General features: G+C 43.1%; 1 long non-coding RNA gene across 3 annotated transcripts in view; it reads right to left on the bottom strand.

The window, feature by feature from the left end:
* Window positions 1-24150, bottom strand: part of LOC106973295 (uncharacterized) — a 256290-nt gene that overhangs the window by 48537 nt on the left and 183603 nt on the right. For 2 of the 3 annotated variants that reach the window (XR_008293422.1, XR_003415746.2), the window contains exon 4: window positions 8079-8196. This is a non-coding gene — a long non-coding RNA (uncharacterized LOC106973295). Of the gene's footprint in view, window positions 1-1766; window positions 7620-8078; window positions 8197-24150 lie in introns of those variants that run through there. The other variant, XR_001429973.3, reaches the window with a different exon arrangement.

Below are 24150 nucleotides of genomic sequence, written 5' to 3'. Positions count from 1 at the left end.
ACAATACCAAGGTGGAGTTTATGAACTAACTGGAAGTCTCAAGTGCTGCTGTTGGGAATGTGAAATGGTGCCACTACCTTAGATATCTGTGTGGCAATTTCTAATAAAGTTAAACATTTATAATATGCTCCAACATTCCACTCCCATTTCAACAGAAATGCATACATATGTGCACTTAAGATATGTACGAGACTGCTCATTGTGGGTGTAATCATAATACCCCCAAGCTAGAAGTAACTCAAATGTTTTCCACGGGAAAAGAGAAAAACAAAGGTACATCCATACAGAAGGAATTACTATTTAGCACTGAAGGAAAGAACGACTTGGATGAAACTGGAAAACATTATGGTGGGGAAAAGAAGTCAGGCATAAAAGATTACATCCTGTGTGATTTCATCCATGCCAAGTTCTAGAACAGGCACAACCGAGCTAAGATGATAGAAATCACAACAGTACTTGCCTGAGGGAAAGGTTGTCTGGAAACGGGCCCAAGGGAACTTTCTGGGTTGGTGTAAATGTTTTCTATCTTGTTTTGGGTAATGTTTTCACAGCTGATTACAACTGTCCAAGCTCATAGAACTGAACATTTTAAGACCTGTGCATTTCTATTGTATACACTTTTTACCTCAAGTTAGTACAAAGAAAAGAAATCCTCAATGAATATAGCACTTGACTTTCTATAAAACATTTCACACCCATTCCCCTGTTCCCTCCATTCGATCTTCTCAGCAGCCCTGGGAAGTGGGAAGATTGGACTATTTTATGAATGAGGAAACCGGCAGAGGAGCAGAGTGAGAAAGGGACTCCCAAGACCACACAGCCTGTGTCAGAGCAAGGACCAGAGCCCAGGTGTTGGGACTCCACAGTGCTCCTTACACATTCCTTCCTCGACTCTCAACCTGTGTTCTCCTGTACCCCTGGGCATTGCAGAGCTGCCTGGGGCAGGGTGATTGTCTGCTTCCACCACTCTCTCCACTTTTATGCCCTCCACCTACTCAAGTCCTGCCTATGCTTTTTTTTTTTAATTTTTTTTAACGTTTATTTATTTTTGAGACAGAGAGAGACACAGCATGAATGGGGGAGGGGCAGAGAGAGAGGGAGACACAGAATCGGAAGCAGGCTCCAAGCTCTGAGCCATCAGCCCAGAGCCCGACTCGGGGCTCGAACTCGCGGACCGGGAGATCCTGACCTGAGCCGAAGACGGACGCTTAACCGACTGAGCCACCCAGGCGTCCCCTGCCTATGCTTTAATGTGAAAAGTCTGAGAACTGCTGACGTTACAGATGATAAAACAAACATAAACGTCCAGGGGCTCCTCTCTTCCTTTGCACCCTCTGTGGCAGGACATGCAAGACGCTGGAATCTGATTTTCACTCTGGGCTAAAACAGTTATATCTGCCTGGGAATGGTGCATTTCCAGCTGTTACATCAGAGAAGGTAAACCCAAAAGAACAGCTGGAGAGGAAGTCCTTAATCACGATGTTGCCACTGTGTGATGTCAGCCTAGTCACTCCCCCTCTCAGTGTGTTGGTTTCCCCATCTTTACTACAAGGGCCCCGGACTAGATAAGATCCAGGTGTCTTGCACTAGGGTCTAGAGCTGGAAAGGTAGTATTCATCTCTTCTCAAAACCTCCCGTGTGAAAACTATGAGCCCAGATATCCACCTTAATGTTCATTCCAGAGAAAATTCTCATAAGTCACTGAGATGAAGAGGATCCCCCTGCCTCCCGCACCCCCCCCCCCCCCGCCACCACTCCATGTTGAGAAGTACCTGGGACCTCCAGGAAGAATCATCTTCTGTTCCCCTGTCCAAAGTGACTTCAAGGGACCTGACAGCCTCTATGTGTCACTTCTCATCCAATAAACTGGAGTCGTGAAGACGTGGGTCCCAGTCCTAGTTCCATTAATAGCTGGCAATGCAGCTGTTAAGAAAGACCCCTCCCCTGTAAGGACTTGCTGCCTCGTCCATAAAATGGAGTCAATGGTCCCTGCCTACTTCCCTGGATTGTTGAGAAGACTTAACGAAGTAAAAATCACCAACGTGCTCTGAGCAGAATAAACCTCCCTATCAAGATCAGGGGCTCTTATCTTTAAGTCAGGCCAGAGGCATCTTAAATCCTTGCGATCCAGAACCAACCGTTCTTTCCTGGTGCCTGTGCAGTGCCGCTTACACCGCTAGATGGCGGTAGCTGTCACTTGCAGATCCAGAAAGAAGGGTGTGGGAGAGCCAGGGGGCCGCCTGCTTTAAGAAAACTAGGCCAAAGCCGGCTCGTTACATCACTTCTAATGGAAGCAGCCAGTTCAGTCTGGATTTTTCTCTATTGCGGACGACAATGCGAGGAAACTTCCTGGCTTCTGCGCATTTCAATACTAATTACTTGGCCTGAGATCAGTCTTTATCACCCAGGAATTGGTTCTGGAGCCCCTGCCCAACCTTCTGGGAGTACCGGCCTTTCTCCCCCAAGGCCTCTGGACGTCCCTCTCCAACTGCCCCACCCTCAAGCACATTTGAAGTGCATTTCTTGTCCTGCCTTTTAAATCTCAAATGAGTTCATCAGGCACTTCTGTCTACTTACACCAGGGGCATACTGAGTAAGAGTGACTTGGGCCAGCCCTCAGAGGAAAGGACAACTACAGACTGCTTGAGTTCGAATCTTCTCCTGCCCCTCACCTGCTATATGCATGATTTTGAACAAGCCAGTCTCATTCTGTGTTCATCACTTAATTTTATAATGGGATTAATAAAAAAATTATTAGGGGCGCCTGGGTGGCTCAGTCGGTTAAGCGGCCGACTTCGGCTCAGGTCATGATCTCACGGTCCGTGAGTTCGAGCCCCGCGTCGGGCTCTGTGCTGCCAGCTCAGAGCCTGGAGCCTGTTTCAGATTGTGTGTCTCCCTCTCTCTGACCCTCCCCTGTTCATGCTCTGTCTCTCCCTGTCTCAAAAATAAATAAAGTGTTAAAAAAATTTTAAAAAAATTATTAAATGAGTTATGCTGGTTATTATGGTGCTTGGAACAGGGCCTGGCACTCTGTAGGCAATAATATTTATTGAGCATCTGCTATGCATAGGTACATTATCTTATTTAATGATCATACCAGTGGCTCAGAGAAGTTAAACAATGTGCCCAAGGTGGCACAGCAGTTAGAAGTAAAGATAGGATTTGAACTGGGTTCTGGCTCCATGACTCCTGCCTTCAGCTACTCTTAAAGAGAAAATGAGCAGCAAAAGTCAGAGAATCAAAAGATTAGCAAACCTGCAGACTATACTGTCAGTCTCAGACTGGCTGTAAATTGGCCATACTAAACCATGCCATTCAAGTCTCAGAGACCTTGTCCTACATCAACTCTAGCATTCACTGGGCCTTTGGGAACTGGAGCAAGACCCCTACTTGAGCCTCAACTTACTCATTTATGAAACAGACATCTTGATAGATCGCTATTTTCCACACATGCTTAGTTGTCAAAATCACCCGGTCTCCTTCTTAAGAGTATGTATGTTTGGACCCTACTTCTGAACTGCTAAAATGGAATCTCCAAGGGAGGGATCTGGACATCTGTATTTTTAACAAGTAACTCATGATTCTCAGGACCAGAAAAGTTAGCAAAACATCCTAGGCCCAGATGATCTTAGAGACTCTCCTAGCTCTGTCCATCTTGATCCCACTGCTACTCAACCAGGTTCCTGACCCATCTCCCTACAGACACCTCCATCCACACCACAGACCCTGTCCCTTTGTCACACAGTCTGACCCCCTAAGACCTCTCCATTCCACATGGATTTGATCTCTCCTTCCTTCCTGTAAGGCACTCAGCTTCGCAAGGGAGCTGAAGCTGTATAAATAATAAATGGAATTTACAGTAGCATTTGGAATTCACTTAAGCCCTAAAAACGTAGTTGCAGTAAAGTCTCCTTAAGGCTCATCTTTTCAATGGATAAGAAGAAAAAAAAAAAGTAGCTTCTCCATTGACTTTCTTAATATGCAAATCAGGATATTTTAACAAGACTTGATTCTAAATGTCCACAGTGTCCACGTGGAAGGCATAATCTCCACTGCCAGAATAGCAGTGCCCTGCTGCTCCAGTGTGAAATACCCAGGAGCCCTAGGTCAGACTACCTTTCAGGCCATGGACAGGGTTAATAGCCCCATGACCTGGAGGGAGGCCTTGAGGAAGAAGCCCCAAGACATAACGCCAATACCAGCCTCATCATACCAGCTTCTCTATAAATCCTTTCCATCCTTGCTCTTCCTGTTTTCAGACTCATCAGATGGTACAACTGAGCAATATTGGCTGCTCCCATTCCCTTCTTTCTGCTACAGTCCCTCTCTCATTCCCCACAAACGAGTGACCCCACTGACTTGAAACATACCTGAAATTCTTACTGTTGGCCAAATCTGCGTTAAGGGAATATTTTCTGGAAGAGTGAGTACCCTGGGCTGGGTTTTGTTAAGACTGGTATCAGTCAGCTATTACCACAATAATGCCATGTAAGAAACCACCCCACTACTCAGTGGTTTACAACAATAATTTATGCTCACTCATGCATGTGTGGGTTGGTCGGCTCAGCTGAGTTTGGTCCCAGCCTTGGGTTTGGTTCAGGTCTGCTCTGGGTATCCCTCCATTCTTCCTGGACCGCTGGGCTAGCCAGGGTGTGTTTCTCTTATGTTGGTGGAAGAAGCTCACAAAGACAAGTCCATAGTCCAAGCTTATTTCAAGCCACTGATGGTGCCACATCTGCTCACATCCCATTGACCAGATCAAAAGGCAAGGACACTCACTCCGCCTGACATGAGGCCAAAACAAGTCACAGAACACACATGAGGGGCAGAAAGTTTAAGATGAAAAAAAGGAGTCAAGCACCTTGGAGCTACTCCTTCAGGTAGGATGTCACAGAGAGGGATCCTGGAGCCAGGCTTCATGTGGAAGTCACTCAAGCAATAGAAGCATAGCTGCAATAATATCTCCTTGGGGAGGAGGGTTATAGGGAAGGAGAAAGTGTAAATCAGAAAAAAAAAAAAAACATAACTATCTCCAAGTACACAGCACACCACGGCCTGAACCCCAACTTTCTCAATGCTCCCTCTCCCCATCTCCAAGTGAGAAAAACCACATGAGAGGATTCTGATCTCTTCTTTGCCACAGCTGGTTGTTTGCTTTAAAAAAAAATCACAGCTTTAAAAAAGATCAGACTTGGGAAGGGATTCTGGATGACCCTCTTATCCTGCCTCCTCAGCTTTCAGAGAGGAAAAGGGGCTTGGGGAAGGTCATTAGACAAGTAAGCAGCAGAACAAGGAATACAACCCATGCTTATGCAGTCTTCCCACTAGAGACATCTCCAAACAGCCAGGTAATTAAGATTTCATTTATTCAACAAGTACTTATTAAGCATTTACTCCATGCCAAGCACTGTTGTAGGTGTTGGGGATAAAGAAGTAAACAAACACCCCTCATGAAGTTTCCATTCTATTGAGGAAAGGGTTAGATGATAAATAAGTAAACAAGTGAATTAATCATATGGCAGTAAGTGCCATGAGAAAAATAAGCAGGGCAGGGCAAGTTGGGGTTGCAGGGAAAGGAGGTTGGGGTCATGTGCTGGTGGTCAAGGAAGGTCTCACAAAGAAGATGACATTTGATCAGTGCTATGGTCTGAAAAATTGTGTGCCCTCCCCCACTTCCCCACCACCATCAAATTCATATGTTGAAATTATGGGCACCTGGGTGGCTTAGTCGGTTAAGCATCTGACTTTAGCTCAGATCATGATCTTAGGGCTCATGAGTTTGAGCCCCACATCTGGCTCTGTGCTGATAGCTCAGAGCCTGGAGCCTGCTTTGGATTCTGTGTCTCCCTCTCTCTCTGCTCTCTCTCTCTCACTCTCAAAAATAAACGTTAAAAAAATTCATATGTTGAAATCCTAATCCTCAAAATAATGATACTAAGAGTGTAGAGGCCCCACAGAGCTCCCTCGCCCTTCTGTCCAGTAAGGAAGACAAGTCTACGACCTGAACAAGGGCCTTCACCCAACCACGTAGGCACCCTGATCTCGGACTTCCAGCCTCCAGAACTTGACAAGTAAATTTCTGTCGTTCATAAGCCACCCAGTCTGCAATATTCTGGTACAGCAACCTGAACAGACTAATACAATCAGGGAAGTGAAAAAAGTAATTAGAGAGCCATGAGAAAAATATCTGGGCCTTTCCAGCAGAAGAAACTGCAAGTGCAAAGGCCCTGAGTCAGGGACAGGTTTGGCACAGAGAAGGCTGAAAAGGGCAGCAAGACAGTGTGGGGGTAGGGCCTAGAAGGCTGTGATGATTAATTTTGCGTGTCAATTTGACTGTATTGACACTAGTTCTGAGTGTGTCTGTGAAGGTGTTTCAGGAAGTGATTAACATTTGATTCAGCAGACTAAGTGAAAAAGACCTGCCATCACCAGTGTGGATGGGCATCATCCAATCCATGGAGGGCTCAAACAGAACAAAATGATGAAGTAAGGGCAAATTTCCTCTCTCTCTTCTCGAGCTGAAATGACCATCTTCTCCTGTTCTCAGACAGTGAAGCTCCTGGGATGTTGGATGGAGCTCCTGGTTCTCAGGCTTTTGGGATTTACACCAGTGGCCTCCTAGGCCTCAGGCCTTCAGCCTTGGACTAAATCATACTACAGGCTTTCCTGGTTCTCTAGCTTACATATGGCAGACTGTGGACTTCTCAGCCTCCATAACCACATGAGCCAATTCCTATAACAAATCTCTTCTTTATACCCATCATCTGTATCTATCTAGATCCTACTGATTCTGCTTCTCTGGTGGGCCCTGACAGGGATCATGGAAAGACTTAGGGTTTTGCTTCAAATGAGACGGCAAGCACCAGAAAGCTTTGAACCAAGGAAACACATGATTGGACTTTGGTTTAAAAGATCCCTTTGGCTGTGTTGAGAACAAACTGCAGAGGCAAAAGATTGAGGTTGAGGGTCACATTGGGAGGCAATCACGGTAATCCAAAGGAGTGGGGACTGGGACCAGGGGTTGTTATTCTGGGTGGTAAGGAAGAAGCAGATTTGGGACCAGTTGTGGTGGTAAAGCTGAGGATTCCCTGATGGGTTGTGAATGTGGTGTTAGAGATCATGGTCAGAAAAGAACCCAAGATTTCATCTTGAGCAACTGAAAAGATGTCACCATTTTCTAAGTTGGGGAAAGCGGTAGAAGGAGCAGATTTGGGTGGGCAAATCAGGCATGCTTAAGAGGCCGTTGTTTCCTTTGCTTTCTGACTTCCTGTGTTTGTCCTTACATAACTCATCTACCTAAGCCCAGGGCAGGTTAAAGCATTTCTGTAACTAAACATCAGCTTTCCTCTGATAGATGTAGTAATTTCCAGTAAATTCTTGGTCCTAGGTCAGAATCCCCAGGAAGCAGACTCTGACATGAAGTTAGCAAGCAGGAGGTTTATTAGAGTGCTCTTGAGATCAACACCCATGGGATGAAGGGAAGGAGGCAGAGTGGGCCCAGGGAGACACAGAGCTATGATGTAGTATCAGTGGAAGTGTGGGGAATTCTGAAAATGAGATGATCCTTCAGAACCACCTGAGTTGGGGCAAGAAGGCCGGGCAACAGGGTCACTGGCTTTCTGTGGGAAGATGCGGCATGAAGCAAAGTCACTCTCTTTATCTGAGGCAACCCCTAAAGGGCTGACAGCTGACATCTGTATTCCAGAGACATGGCCAACAGCTAGGGAAACTACAGCTAGGCCAACAGCTAGGTTCTTTACTCCAGAAGGGGAATCTGGGGGGGTGCAGCACAATGTACACCACATTCCCTCATGCCAGACACCAGGAAGGCTAGTGCTTCAAGTCCAGTTCTGCCCCATACTCATTATTCACGGCTGGCCAGCAAATGGAAACCCTGTCCAACTTCATGGGTTTTCCAGCCAGACGTGAGGCAGGAAAACATCCCAACAATGGAAAACAAACACAGAAGGAATTCCTGGTGGAAGGACACCGCTGTGGACCCCGAGTCTATCAGTGCAGCTGTCAGCCAGACCCAGAGGGCAGACCCAACTTTGGTTAAGTGTAGTTGTGCAACTCACCTTCACCTTTGGAGTCTTGATGTAAAACATCAGTCTTCAACATATAAAAAGCTTAGGAGGTCAGGTAACAATTGTGAACTACGCAGAAGCTCTACATTCTCCTTCTTACCCTAGACTCCTAGGAAAAAAAAAGTGAAGAAATAATAATAATGATAACAATAACAATAATAGCTGATGACAACAATATAAATAAGTTAATAATAAATAATACATATAAGAAGAAGAAAGAATAATAAAAATCCCAAACAGTGTTGGAACAAAAGAAGAGGTGCCCCCTGTGGACCAAAGATTATTAAAAATCCCTGAAAAAAGTAAGGCAGACAGGGAAAACTGAAGAAGAAAACCACATCCCAGTTGCACAAAGGAAAGAATTTTTGCAAACAAGTTGGGAAAGCAGCTTTGTGGCACCGAAGTCAGCAGGAGGACCCAAGGATGACTGATAGGATAAATGGTCTTGAAAAAAAAATCAACACCATGAAAGAAAAGTACCAAATTTAACAATCTGAGGAGCTAAATTTAACAAAAAGAACTAAATAACAACCTGAAGAACTAAAACCCATGGAAAGAATCAATAAAACAAATAGAAAAGGCCTTTAGAAAAGTTTAATCAGTATTTTCATGTGAGCAGCTATTTGTAAACATATAAGATAATCAATGAGAGGTCTTGGATATGACACATTTTAGGATTGAAATAAAAACCTCAATATATGGGTGGAGTATCAGGATACACACACCTAAAGAGCAGATTACTAAACTTCAAGATTGAACAAAGGACTTGACCCAGAGCAAAGCATAGAGAGCAACAGAGATAAAGAGGAAAAAATTAAGGGAAATGGAGAATGAATCAAAACGGTGACAAAATCCATGTAATAGGAGACTAGAAAGAGGGTATAGTGAGAATGGAAAAGAAATGCTCAAGTAAGATGTGGGAAAAAAACTCCTGAAAAAAACATGAAATTCTCCATATTTAAAAGTCCATCAAGTGCTAAGCTAGTTAAATTTAAAAAGATCTACATTTAGGTATCATGTGGAAAATTTTACACAGAAGAGAAAATTCCTCCATACAGACAGAACTGATTCCTTGCAAAGAAATGAGAATCAAGCATCATCAAAATTCATCCTGCCATAGATGGCAATAGACAATAGAACAATAATAATCTCGGATATCTGAAGCAATTTATTTTTAACCTAGAATTTGATGCCCTGTAAAACTACGTTTGAAGTAAAAGGGGAAAATAAAGATATTGTCAAACATTCCAGAAAGAATTCTTAGACAGGATAAAACAGTATAAAATGAAAAAATGAATCAAAGAGAAAAACACGGGCTATAAGAATTAATGTTAAGGAAAACAAAACAAAACAACAAACAAAAGAAAACAACTAAAGAAATTAAGATTTTACTAATTGAAATACATGATTATATTAAAACAAAATAATGAATATTTTGTAACTAAAATACCGAATTATATCAACATGGTAAGTATAAGAAAGGAGAAAGAAAGAGTAGTAAGAGAAATCAAGTAACGAAAAAAGTAAAAGGTTTTAGTATTTTTCACTGGGAGGATCTAGATAGTGATTGATTTCCAGATATCAGTATGTCTCTTTAAAAAAGCACTGATGTATTACAATAATTTATTGGAAGTATACAAATAGAATAAATAACTTCAAACCACTAGAGAAGAAAATGAAAACAAAAAGTCACTCAAAAAAGTCACCCTCCAACCAAAAAGAAAGGAAGAAAGAAAGAAAGAAAGAAAGAAAGAAAGAAAGAAAGAAAGAGAGAAAGAAAGCAGGAGAGATAAAGGGGGGTAAAGCAAGAGTTCATGATTTAAAAAAGGGAAAATAATTACAGGAGTAAATCCAACTATATCAATAATATCAATAAGTATGACTGGTTTAAATCCCTATTTAATGAAAGAAACTCTTTTTTAAAAATTTAATGTTTTTATTTGAGAGAGAGAGAGCATGAGCATATGAGCAGGGGAGAGGGGCAGAGGGAGGGAGAGAGAGGAAAAGAGAGAGAGAGAGAGAGAGAGAGAGAGAGAGAGAGAGAGAGAATCATAAGCAGGCTCCTTGCTTAGCATGGAGTCCAATGTGGGGCTTGATCCCATGACCCTGGGGTTATGACCTAATCTGAAATCAAGAGTTGGACACTCAACCGACTGAGCCACGCAAGCACCCCAGATGAAAGAAACTCTTAAACTAGGTTTAAAAAATAAAAGCCTGGTATACACTGCTTGTAAACTATACAAAAGCAAAATGACGGTTGGAAGTTAAAAATAAGAGAATGGAAACAGCTATGCCATGCAAATAGTAATAAAAACAATGTAGGTAGAGTAGTAATAATATCAAACAAAATACAAATCAAGGCAAAGAACAATGAAAGGGACTGGGCTAAGAGACATTTTACACAGATAAAATATAAATTCTACAGAAAAGATATATCAGCCATAAACTTTTATGCACTCAGTAACATAGTTTTAATACATAAAGCAAAAATTAGAAGATGAACAAGGAGAAATGATAATTCACAATCATTGTAAGAGATTTTGTTAGTTAGCTTTCAGCACTCACTTAGATCAAGTAGCTATATAGATCAAGTACAGAGAGGATGTGAATAGCATATATACTATAATTTTAAAACATGATTTAATAGACATAGATGTTAATAAAAGACTGCTCATTATTTTCTGTCACACGTGGGACATTAAAAATTAACTTCTGTATTAGGTCACAAAGGAAATCTCAACAAATCCCATAACAAAGAAGTCAAGCAAGTTACTTTCAGGCCAAAATGCAGTAAAATTTAAAGTTAATAACAAAGAAATAGCCAAAAAATTCCTATGCATCTGAAAATGTTAAATTTCTTTTAAATAATTCTTAGTTAAGTAAAATTAATATTATTGTTTAGAAATTAATGACAAGGAGAGTCCATATATCAAAATTCTGAGGCATATACCTAATGCAGGGAAACTTATAGTCTTAAAGTTCTCAGAAAAAAGAAAAAATGTTAAAAGGAGAGTAACTAAGCTTTTCAAGAAGTTAAAAAAAATTAAAACAATGAAATTTGGGGAAATGCTAATAAAGATAAAATGCAGAATTAACAAAGTAGGAAACACAGCAGTAGTGTAGATTAATAAAACTAAAAGTTGATTCTTTGAAAATACCAATAAACTAGAATAGTCTATGGCAAGGGTATGATGGGAGAGAGGGACAGAAAAATACAATGTTAAGAATGGGAAATGTGGGATGCTTAGGTGGCTCAGCCGGTTAAGTGTCAGACTCTTGAGTTTGGCTCAGGTCCTGACTAATCTCACGGTTCATGAGATCAAGCCCTGCACCTCGCTCTGCGCTGACAGTGTGTAGCCTGCTTGGGATTCTCTCTCCCTCTTTCTCTCTGCCCCTCCCCAGCTCACATGCTCACTCTCTCTCTCTCAAAATAAATAAATGAACTTTAAAGAGAAGAATAAGAAATGAGACAGAAAAGATAACACATACTTTAAAGTAAAGAGAATTTTATACCAAAGCATTTGAAAATCTAGGGGGATTGGATAGTTTTCTGGAGAACAGTAAATCACAATTGGCTCAAAAAGAAGAAAATCAAGTAAGACTAATAATCATAGGACAAATTGAAATCATAACTAAAGCTCTATCCTGCTAAGATGCACAAAGCAAAAAAGTTTACAGTCTTGAACATCCCACCAAACATTCAGGAAATCCAAAATTCCATGCAATACACACTCCAGGGCATAGAAAATAGAAACCACCCAATTCATTTTATGTGACTAACATAACCCAATTCCAAAACTGGACAAGGAAAACACAGACAAAAGGAAAAAAAACACAAGCCGGTATCATTTATGAGCAAAGATACAAAAATCCTAAGTAAGGTATTAGAAAATCAGAACCAGTACTGCATTATGAGCAGAAATACAAGAATGGTTCAACATCTGAACACCATCTATGTTTCTGACTAGATTGAAATCATCTCAGCAGATAATCTCAACTGATACTAAAGTTTAATAGAATTCAGTACCCATTTCTGATTAAAAACAACCACAACAACAACAACTTGACTTGATAATGTTTTCTACTATTGATCCACAGCACACATCATAGTTAATGGTAAATTACCAGAAGTAATCCCATCATAGTCAAGTTCAAAGCAAGGATGCCCATGATCATTGCTACTTTTCAATATTGTAGCATGGGCCTGCCCATGGAGAAAAACAAGAGAAGGAAATAAGAAATGTAACACTGAACAGAAAGAGATAAAACTGTTAGTATTTGCAGTCAATGTAACCATTTACCTAAAAAATCCACAGAAACCAAAGGGTGATTATAATCAAATACGAATTCATCAAGGTGATAGATATAAAAATCCATGCACAAGATTAATAACTTTCATATTACACAGCAATGGCTAATTAGAATATGCATTTTATAACCCTATTCACAAAAGGAGAAAACAGAACCTGAAAAATGCTTCTGACAAACTCAGTAAGAAATATCAGCAGGAGAAAAGTAAAAAGCTTTAGGACGAGGGAAAACCTGCGTAAATACAAAGGCTGTAATACTGCGAGGCAGAGCAGAGCTTAAATACCTGTCTTTTCAAATCCCATTTCCCTACACTAGGACCAGACTCAGCAAAAGGCCAAACCAAAACACCCTGCCTCTTGAGTGCAGGGCTTTGGCAGAGGGTGGACTTCGTTAGCAATTGGGGCAATTAAGGAAATGTCTTTTCAGGAAGCAGAACTGAGGGCCTGCATCAGGAACAGAAAGGAGCAGAAAGAAGGAAACATGCAGGAAACAAAACTTGCAGGCTTGATCAAGTTTCTTATGTGGGCCCGGACCACAGAAAGACCCAGGAATGGGAGAGGGGAAGGTTTCTGTCCCCCTCCCCACCCACCCCAAAAAGCCACTGTGGCCAAACAGATGGCAGAGCACATTTTTAAACCACTTTTTAACACAGTAACTTATTTTTTTTCCCTGCTTGCTCTTTATGCCTTTAGTCAAAAGTCCTACCAGCTGTCACCATCTCAAAGAAAATGTCAGGGGGCTGTGGTTGCCTGTGCCTTTCCTCGGCACAGTGGGAGAGAAAGGAGGCCAAGGACCTCAGCCAGCTGCGGTCCTGGCTGCAGAATGTCTGCAGTGACTGAGGGGCAAGCCCTTCACCAAAATGAAACCACCACAGAGGTTCACAGCCAATCCTTCCCCCATAAACAGCCCCTTCTGGGTACTAAACGTGTACACTTCTCACAGCACTTTCCCTCCTGTTTCCTGTCTCCTTCCAGACAGCCCTGTGAGGTCACTATTTATAATCCCATTTCACAGAGAGACCAATGGGGCACTCTGGCTTCTAGCCTTGCGATCTCCGAGCTGTGTGATCTTCACAAAGTCACTTTCCCTCTCTGGGCCTCAGCCTCTCCATCTGCACAATGAAACTGGTCCTCCAAAGTCCTCCCAGCTCTAAGGCCCTTGTCTAGTGTCAGGAAGACATCTCTGATCCTTCTCTTTGCATGACAGTTCCTGCTGCCTCCTTGACTCCTTCCTTCCATTTCAGGGTGAGAGCCACTTATACAAGGAAGTCTGAACCTGGGAACTGCAGGAAGTTACCAAACTAGGTCCCACTCTCTTATTTTTTTTTTCTCTCCAAACACCAATCTGTAACCTCTTTAAATGGCAGCCAAATAGGGCAATTGGTTTCTGTGGAATTGAAGGGAAAAAAAAGAAAAACAACTTGATGAGTAATTTGTTGAAACTAATCCCCCCCCACCTTCTAAAATCACACATTTAAACCGATTTAGAGAACTTTAAAAAGATGAATTTAAAATTTCTTTCCTCCTTGTTTAACCACATAATTGTTTTTACTCACAGTAATCGTCTCTTGGAGGCGTATGCTTGAGTTATTTAATAAATCCTTCTCCACATTTGAAATCATCCATTAGCAATAAGGAGCTTGACACTCCATTACCCACAATAAATTTCACCGCCATTAAATCGCCACATGCTACATAAAGGAATGGAGACTCCAGAATGGCCTCCCTGAGCCAGGGCAAGGTCAGAGCCCTGTCCTAGAGCCTGTTCTAAGCCTGGCTCTGGGTTCCTCATTCCAGCCGTGGATCCTCCTGGGAGTCAAGGTATTGATCTAGCCTACCAAGGGGGCTGATCCGGAAAGGCAAAGAAAGGTGAGAAAATTCGCATCTACTCTAAGGCTCATTTTCCTCTTTCAAGTGGATTGGGGACTGGCATCTAGGCAGTAGCAGCCTGTCACTAGTACCCACCCTGGGGCCAAAGCAGGGAGCAGGCAAACAAAGCAGGGCCCAGGCCTGCCCTTGGTCCTAACACAAGGCCTCAGACGGCCTTGACACAGAGACCCAGTCTTCTTGCACATCATGTACATGGCACAGCTGATAAAGAAAAGTCAAATGTGTTTATCGCTTTTCTCCACTGTTGCCAGCTGGCTGCATTCTCAGGGGGCACTGGAGCTTTGCTTACAAGCTGATGATGCCTCTGCTCATTGCCAGCGGGCGATGCCAGCCCAGGGAGAAAGAACAGAATCATTGACTGGGGGAATCTCAGAGTCAGAGCTGAAAGAGACCTCGGAGGCCATTGATTCCAGGAGTTCTCAAGCTTTCCTGTGAGCATCATCTTGGGAGCTTGTTAAACACACTCATGCCCAGCCCCAGGGCCGCTCACTGGGAAATTCTGGCTCAGAAGTGCTGGGTGGGCCTGGGCATCTGAATCCTTAAGAAGCACCCAGGTAAATGCCGACGCGTCCAGATGTTTGAGAATCAGGGATCTGGCTTCTCGGTTTTCAACACTGGCTGTACGATATAATGGCTCAGGGATCTTAAATAGCACTGATTCCTGGGCCTCACCCAGGACCTGTTAAATCAGAATTTCTGGCTGTAGGCCCTGGACATCAGAATTAAAATATTTTAAAATTCCCCAGTAACAACAGAACAGTCAGGATTGAGAAAAGAACAGTGATCTGGGCATTTTACAAAAGAGAAACTAAGGCCCAGAGAAGGTTTAGAACTTGCCCCAAGTTATAGGGCAAGTGAAGGAGAAAGGAAAGGGTGGGGAAGGACCAAGCTCAGCTCAGCATGGCCAGTGGCACCCAAGAAAGAGCCCTATGCCCTGGAATGACTGTCACATTGCAGGGGATGACCCTTCAGAAGATTGTACACCTGGATGGTGTCAGTGCTGTTGATTTGGGGACCACACTTTACGTAGCAAGAGTCCATAACCCTTTTATAATGCCTCCTCCTTCTTTTTAAATCCCAACATCCACCCATCAGGCACCAGCACCCAGTGTTCTCCAGTCTCTGCATAGGATGAAGCCACAGAAATGAGCACACTTTGTCTTCCATACCTTAGTGAGGGGTCCTAAATGTCAAAAGTTAATGGCGGGTTGGGTAAATCTGTCTCCTACCAGGACTATATGTGTTATGAGGGCAGCTCTGAGTCCTTTTCTCTCCTATCCCTTGGTGGGGGGCTAAGAACAGACAGACAGACAGACAGACAGACAGACAGGATGTGGGGAATGCTCAAGGCTCTGCATAGCCTCAGGCAAGTCACTGCCTTGTAAAAGTCTCATCTGTAAAATTTGAATGCTAACGTTTACCTCCTAAGACGTCATTTGGATTGAGACATTAGGAGCAAAGTGCCCAGGCCAAAAGAGATGTGTAAAATATAGCTGACTGTCTCGATTTCCATGCAGAGATGGGACAGCAGGGCAGACACTGAACCCAGATTGCCTGGGTTCCAGTCCAAGCTACGTCACTTCTTAGACCTTGGGCAAATTATTTACCCTTTCTGGCCTTGATTTCCTCTTCTGTATGATAACAGCATGTGCCACAAAGGACTGCTGTGAAGGTCCAATTACAAAGTGCCTGTACCCAGTCCCCTTGGGGTGGGGACCATGTCATTTTCAGATGCATATCCCCAGCACCTGATGCAAACTTGCTCCCTAGCCCATAGTGAGTGCTCAGTACTTATTGGATAAGTGTCCAGGATGGAGCAGAAATTATTTGTAATTGAAAGGCTGTCTTGAAGAAGAGGACAAATCTTTCCTAGGAGCTGGCAAACTATAGCCTGCAGACCAAATCAGCCCCCGCCTGTTTTTGTACAGCCCACAAGATAAGAATGGTTTTTTACATTTTTAACTAGTTGGGAAAAAATCAAAAGAAGAGTAATATCTAGTGCAAGGTAAAAATCTAATTATATTCAAATTTCTGTGTGTTTTTTAATTTTTTTAAATGTTTATTTTTAACAGAGAGAGAGAGACAGAGCATGAGCAGGGGAGGGGCAGAGAGAGAGGGAAACAGAATCTGAAGCAGGCTCCAGGCTCTGCGCTGTCAGCACAGAGCCCAACACGGGGCTCGTACCCACAGACCGTGAGATCATGACCTGAGCTGAAGCTGGACACTCAACCGACTGAGCCACCCAGGTGCCCCATCAAATTTCTGTGTTTCTAAATAGAGTTTTATTGGAACACAGCCATGCCCACTCATTTGCATGTTGATGACTACTTTCGATTGCTACATGGCAGAGTTGAGTAGTAGTGACAGAGATCGAATGGTCCACGAAGCTTAAAATATTTAGACTCTTTGCAGCAAAAGTTTGCCAACTCCTATTCTAAGCCTTCAAAAACGTGAAGAGAGAATGAGCAAATGAGAGTAACACAGAGATTATCTTGGTAAACTGCTCCACAACCAGAGTATCTTAGTCCATTTGGGCTGCTACAACAAATTACCATAGACTGGGTGGATTGGGGGGAAAATACCCACAACATTTATTTCTCACAGTTCTGGAAGCTGGGAAGCCCGAGGTCAAGGTGCTGACACATCTGGTGTCTGGTGAGCGCCCACTTCCTCTTTGCAGAGGGCCATCTTCTCTCATTATATCTTCAAGGTGGAGAGCAGAGGAGAGAGGGGAAGATATCTCCTGTCTTTTCTTATGCAGGTACTAATCCCATAATGAGGGCCCCACCCCCATGACCTCATTCAAACCTAATTATCTCCCAAAGACCCCATCTGGAAATACCACACTGGGAATAGGCCTTTAATATGAATTTTAGAGGACAAAAACATTCATTCCATAGCACAGGATGTTATCCAAAGATGATATATGTAGCCTTGAAAAGGAATATGTTTTTCTCAGTGCAATGGATACCTGACTTTTCTCAGATGTTTTTAAGGATCTCAAGCATCAGGACAGGGAGTTGGCAGACGATCTTTAAGCCCCTTCCAGCTCTGAAATGCCCAGGATTTATGACTCAGTTGTCCTGGAGACCAGAGAATTCCAAGGTGACTGGTCCAGGGATCTCCAGTGCCTTCAGGCTGGCACACTACATTCTCCCTGCACTGTCAGTTCTGTGGGAAGCTATCCAGTTCTAATAAGCTAGAGGACCCACTAGGTCCTCCATCAGGTAGGCATAGCCAGACATACAGGGGCTGGAGATTCAAATTTCACTGTTTAAACCAATAGCTAATGGTAATTTCTGACAAGAAGTAAGTTATTTCCAGATTCACCCAGTCTCAAAGCTTTTGATCTGAGTCACTCTTCAAACATGAAGGTGACATTGCAGTTGTAGGTCATTTTCTATGGTCTTTCTTTATTGGACTGCCTTGATCTATTTCTTGTTTGAATCCATAAGGGCCTGATACACTTGCGGTCTGGCCTTCCATCTCCAAACATTCTATTGGTCATCTCAACTTTAAAGCTTTTAGTTTGGTATCAACATGGGACTGATTCTGGTTGAGGCACTGCCTTGGGAAAAGGAGTAAAAGTATTCTATGGAGTAAAAGTTCATTGATGTGAATAGATAAGATAAAGCCACAGAAGCCTGAGAAGCTTCTCACACAGCTTAGAGTAACCTCAAGGAATCAAAATAGCTTGGAACAGGCTAATGTGGTTAACAGAGCTTTCTGTCATCTCAGAAGGTATGAGTCAGATTTTGCTGTAATAATGTTGAATGTCAAACAATCCTAAAATCTTACTAGGTTACAACAATAAGTATTTATTTTCTACTCATGGGTCAGCTGGAGTTGGCCATTCTCGGGGAGGCTTAGCTGGGCTCAAGAAACTAGACTGGACCCACAGGCTGGGATGGTTCAGATCTGCTCTGTGTGTCTTCCTACAGGGCTACGGCATGTTATTCTAAAATGTAGAACAGAAGCTCCAAGAGGGCTGGCGAAACTTACCATGCCTCTCACAGTCTCAACAATCCATCCACATCCCAATCGGCCAAAGCAAGTCATATGACCAAACCCCAACTTGAAGGGTCAGGGAAATACTCTAGAGCCACGCAAAAGCCATGGCCAGGACATACAGAAGGAAGAATTGTGGACAAATAACAAGTTCTAACATGGAAGATGGCATAAAGTCGCTTTCCTTTCCAAACTTTACTGAGATTCTATAAGATAAAGTCAAGATCACTTTCCTTCCTCACTTAACAGAGCTCAGGGATTGTAAAGGAATACTGGTTCGATGATGGGTAGTGAAGACCATTGTTCTGAATAGCACTGATTCCATCTACCCCCAGAGATAGGGAGGTTTTGGGGGAGTTGGGGCTGAATTCTCTAAAACTTAAAGAAAAAATACCAAACTCCCATCAACACACTTTTTCTTATCTCCATGTTCTTAAAAGGCTCTGTTTAACTAGTTAACAGTTAGTTATTTAGTTATTTAGTTAGTTATTTAGCAAACAAATATAGTTTGCTTCACTGAGACTATAACTTGTAACTATTTTCACCATCGAGTTAGCATTTGATAAGGTTATTTCTGAATAGCCAGGATACAGATAAAATAAACAAAAGACCAAAGTCCTTTACACGTGCTTACTTTTTTTTTTAAGGCTTATTTATTTTTTTGAGGCAGGGATGGGGAGAGAGAGAGGGAGAGAGAAAATCCCAAGCAGGCTTCATACTGTCAATGCAGAGCCTGACTCGGGGCTCGAACTCACTAACCATGAGATCATGACCTGAGCTGAAACCAAGAATTGGACACTTAACTGACTGAGCCACCCAGGCGCCCCTTCATTTGCTTACTTCTTAATTGTTTATAAAATCCTTATGCTCACATTAGCTCCTTTGACACTAACAACCGTCTCCTGGGGTAAGAAACAAAGAGAAGATAAGACTAATTTTAAGAGTGCTGAAATGAAGGCTCAGAAATGGTGATTGATGTGCCCAAGTTCATGGGCCAGGTATAAAAGGGCTGGAACAGAATTAAGGTTTCCTAACCCCTTGCCTGGTACTCCTTCCTCCCACCATGGGGAAGAACAAAGGGAGCACAGGGAGTGGGAAGCCATTGATTCTCTCCTGTCCTACCCAGGGAGGCTTCAGAGAAGAGGTGGATGTCAAAAGTTATTGGAAGAAAACTGTCAGGATGGAGCAGGGAAAATGGTTTTATCTCTTCACACAAAACAAGATCCTCCAAATATCTTACAACTACTTCTACTCATCCAGCCACTAACCCACAGGATGCCTTCAGAGCATCCTAGGCTGATATTCATTTCTCATCTTGCCCCCAGAGGTCTCTTTTCCATGCAACAGCCAGAGAATCTGCTCAAAATCCTCCAACGGCTCCCCATTTTGCTCACAATAAGGCTGTGCTTCTGCTCCTTGCTCCTACTGCCTCTGTCCCAGCTTACCCCTCTCCAGCCACATGTGTGTCTCTGCTATTCCTTGGCACAGCAAGCATCCTTCTCTCTTGGTACACATCCAGTTTGCTATGCCTAGAATGTCATTCCCCCAAATATACCCACAGTTTGCTTTCTCACTTGATTCAGCTCTCTGTCTGACTGTGCCCTCTTAAAAGGTGTCTGAACATCCCATCTAAACCTGTGCATCTCATTAATCTCTATACTTGCACTGTGCTTGGCGTTTCTTCATAGCATATACCACTTTGTGATAATATATTGTACATGAAAATGTTTCCTTGCTTATTTTCTGTCTCCTCTTTTAGAATTGGAGCTTATGAGAGCAGAGATCTTGTCTGTTCACTGCAGTTATCTAGCAGCATCCTGAAGCATGAATGAATGGTACATGGCAAACACTCAGTACACATTTGTTGAATGGATAAATCAAATAAGTAAATGAATTGGCCACTTCACTGCCTCACCTATGTTAAGTACCAAACTTTCCCAGAACCATCCATGGACTTATCCCCATTTCAACCCTCTCTCTCAGTCACTGTTCTGGCAACCATGTATGATCACCAGTCTGGAAGCTTGAGGGAGCCAAATCAGAAGCTGGAAGGAGCTATAGCCTTGTCCCTGCAGCAGAGGTCTTGGGACAAAGCTCTGGCAACTGGTTTCTGGACCAGCAGCATAATACAAACTGAATTCCTCATAATCTCTAGGACCTCCTTCATGAGGATGGGTTCCTTGAGCTAGTTTCCTGCTAAGGGACCCCATTAACCCTGAGAGTTTCTCTGAGCACATGGCCCATCCTGTTGAGAGCAAATGAATGACCCATCTTGACTACATTAGGCAGTGGAGAGAAGACCTACTCACAGTCAGTTTGGTCCCCTTTCCACTGAGTTCTGTCATCAATGGAAGACCAATTCCCACCACACAACTTTAAAGTAAAAACGAAACACATGTTAAATAGTCTCTATCCAGCTGAGATTAAGGTGGATATCTCAAAAAACAAGCATAGTCCACCTCACATATATAGAAACACCAGCCACATGATCCTGGCCAACCAGTTAAGTCCTCACTTCTCAAGAACTTCAGCAACTTCATTTACAAAGTGGAATCCATCTCACTAGGCTGCTGGGAAGATGCCCAGAGATCTGAGTTTGAGTTGCCAATCAATTTCTATTTGTGTAACAAGTTAGTTTAGTTCTTTCTACTTTGGTTTCCTCTGTCATAAAAATCAGAGAAGCCTAGTTAATTACTAAGGTTCTTGTCAGCTTTAAACATCCATGAAATGTCTTCAGATTGTTCAATGAATTTGATACACTTGCCAAATATTTTATCTCATATAATAAAAGATATAGTATATTGAAACCATCCATTTAATTAGTAGACCATATTGTATAATTTGCATCATGTAAATTGCATTTTTTCAAATATATGTGTGCTAATAAAACTCAAAACGATATGACAATGTCTGTCTCACATAATAAAAGTGATGATTCCCTCCAGTATACACATAGATAGTTAATTTGATTTGGGGATAACTAAAACATGGAAGTTGCCAATCTCTTGTGGTTACAGTGTTTAAACACCAATTGCCTTATGAAATGGATTTTAGAACAATTACAGCAATTCAGGCTGACCAGAGGGGAGGGAGATGCCATTTCAGTAGTCTTTCCCTTGCCTGACACCTGCATCAATCTAGATGTGAAAACAAGATGTGCCCAGACTCAAAGGGAGTGTTGTGGCGTTCACCACCACAATCCCCACCTAGCTAGACTAAGAACAGCTCTGCTTTGGTGGCAGATCAGGGGCCAACAAAGGAAGAGTTTTCCAGTATTAAATCTCCACTGGAATATAAACCTCATGGGCGGGAGGGGACTGAGTCTGTTCACTGCATAAGTAATCAGTGAATATTTGTGGAAAGGAAAGAGGGAGAAAGAAGGAACAATATGACATTACAAAGATCCAAGAAGGTCCCAAACAGGAGGCAGCATGACCTCTTGCTGAGGATATTGCCAAGAGAAGTCAAGCAATCAGTGTGGACCAGGGATCTTGAAGGTTTATATGAACCCTGAGATTTTATCTAAACCTGCAAGGATGAGGGCAAAGTGGGGAGCAGAGTGGAGACAAGATAGTCCCTCTTTTCATTTATGTTCAAAGAGCCATGATATGGTGCTAGCTGATCCACAGGCAACTGGGTGCCTTTCTCCACTGGAAGAGGGATTTGGGGGAGGCAGATTTATATCTGTATGGGCTTCCAGTGAAATGAATCAGAGCTCAGCAGAGAGTGGGAGAAGCATGGGTTAAGGCTATAGTCAGAGTTACAAGAAGAATCAAAGTTTGGACTCTATTAGTGTCCCAGGACTTGCCATAACAAAGCACCACAGACTGGGTGGCTTAAAACAGAAATTTTTTTCTCTCACACCTCTAAAGTCTAGAAGTCCAAAATCAAGGTGTTGACAGGGTCATGGTGCCTCTGAAGGATCTAGGGAAGAATCCTTCCTTGTCTCTTCCTAGCTTCTGGTGGTTGCCAGAAATCCTTGACATTGGTTGGTTTATAGCTGCAACACTCCAATCTCTGCCTCTGTCTTCACATGGCCTTCTTCCTTCTGTCTCTATGTTTTCCTCTGTGCAAATTTCCCTCTTCTTAAAAGACACCAGTCATGGGATTAGGTCCCACCCTAATCCAATATGAATTTATCTTAACTAATTACATCTGCAAAAACACAATTTCCAAATAAGGTCACATTCTTAGGATCCAGGTGGACATGAAGTTTTAGAGGACACTAATCAACTCAGCACAGCCTCAAAGGACTCCAATGGACTCTCCATAAGGGAGCATGGCTGGACCTCATAGCCTGGGACCTTCTCTGACCTCTCCTGCAACTAACATGCTGGGCTCAGGGGGGCGCTGTGCCTCCTTTAAAACACGCGCACGCGCATGCGCGCGCGCGCGCGCGCGCGCACACACACACACACACACACACACACACACACACACTTACAGATAGCCAGATAATCTGATGGTCCCCTCATGTTCAGAGGGAAGGTCTTGCCTTGCTCCTGTCCATCTCCACAGGGCAGAGACCCTATAAGATCCCTACTATCCAGACTAACCACAAGGGTGTGGATATGCCTGAAGTCATATGAACTCAAGAGAGGGAGACCACTGAAGCCAGCATCCTTCTTTCCCACGTGTCTGGTTGTTCTAGACACTTCCTGCAAGGAATCCTTGGTCCTTCTGCAGAGGGTCATAACTTTGGCTTTCACTATCTCCCCAGACAACCCAGTAAACTTCAGACAATGTGTGTGTGTGTGTGTGTGTGTGTGTGTGTGTGTGTGTGCAGAGGACAGGGATCATTTTCTTAAGAGTCTCCTGTGGAGCTGGGTACCATAGACCAGGTCTCTGGGCTACTTAGGCATGAGTTGGCTGAGCAGTGAAAGAGGAGAGAATACATGGAATTGGAAACAAGAGGACCTCTCCTTCCCTGTGGTAGCCAGTGGAATGTTCTGCTGGTTCCATGTGGTGAATTTGAATTGCCTCTCCCCTGAAGAATGAATAGACCTTATAAAGGCAGCTAATGTAAGATACGGCCTACAAAATGCAGCTTATCAAAGGGACCATAAAACAAGGCAGGGTTGGGGCACCTGGATGGCTCAGTTGGTTGAGCGTATGACATCAGCTCAGGTCATGATCTCACGGTTCATGGGTTTGAGCCCCATGTCAGGCTCTGTGGTGACAGCTCAGAGCCTGGAGCCTGCTTTGGATTCTGTGTCTCCCTCTGTTTCTTCCCCTCCCCTGCTTACACTCTGTCTCTCTCTCTCTCAAAAATAAACATTAAAAAAATTAAAAAAAAAAAAAAGGAGGCAGCGTTAATGGTTATGTTGCTGAGAATCTAGGGAAGAACTCTCAAGCCAAATACATTGAGTACTAAGAAAACCTACCAGGCACCTACCACATGCTGGTCCCCTTGTCTCTCCAAACAACCTAATAAACAGGCAAGAATAATTTTCTCCATTTCACAGATGAAGATGTGGATCCTTGGAGATCATAATATGAACTAGCAGAATATGGCTCCTTCAAGGGCATCCAAACAGCCCCTTCAGTTTACAGATGAGGAAAATGATCTAGAAATCCTGACACATTGGGCCAAGGTGACGTAGCTGGCAAGATGCCCAGTCAGAATTCGAACCTGTTTGTGTGTGATGATATGGTTTGTGGCCTACTCCTGTTCCCACAGTTAGTGGGTATTGGAGTAGACTTCAACCAGGGTCCTCCAACTTCTGATCCAGGCTCCTTCCCACTACCTCCCTTGGGGCCTCAGTGGGACCTTCTGCCTAGTCACCAGCTCAGTCTCCCCCTCTTACTTGACCTCATAGATGCTTACTTCAGGACACTCTCCAAGGGGCTGGGAT

This window comes from Acinonyx jubatus, chromosome E2 (genome assembly GCF_027475565.1).
Source record: "Acinonyx jubatus isolate Ajub_Pintada_27869175 chromosome E2, VMU_Ajub_asm_v1.0, whole genome shotgun sequence".
Lineage (NCBI taxonomy): Eukaryota > Metazoa > Chordata > Mammalia > Carnivora > Felidae > Acinonyx > Acinonyx jubatus.
The sequence above is the reverse complement of the archived record's forward strand: the minus strand, read 5'-3'. Positions and strand labels throughout refer to the sequence as shown.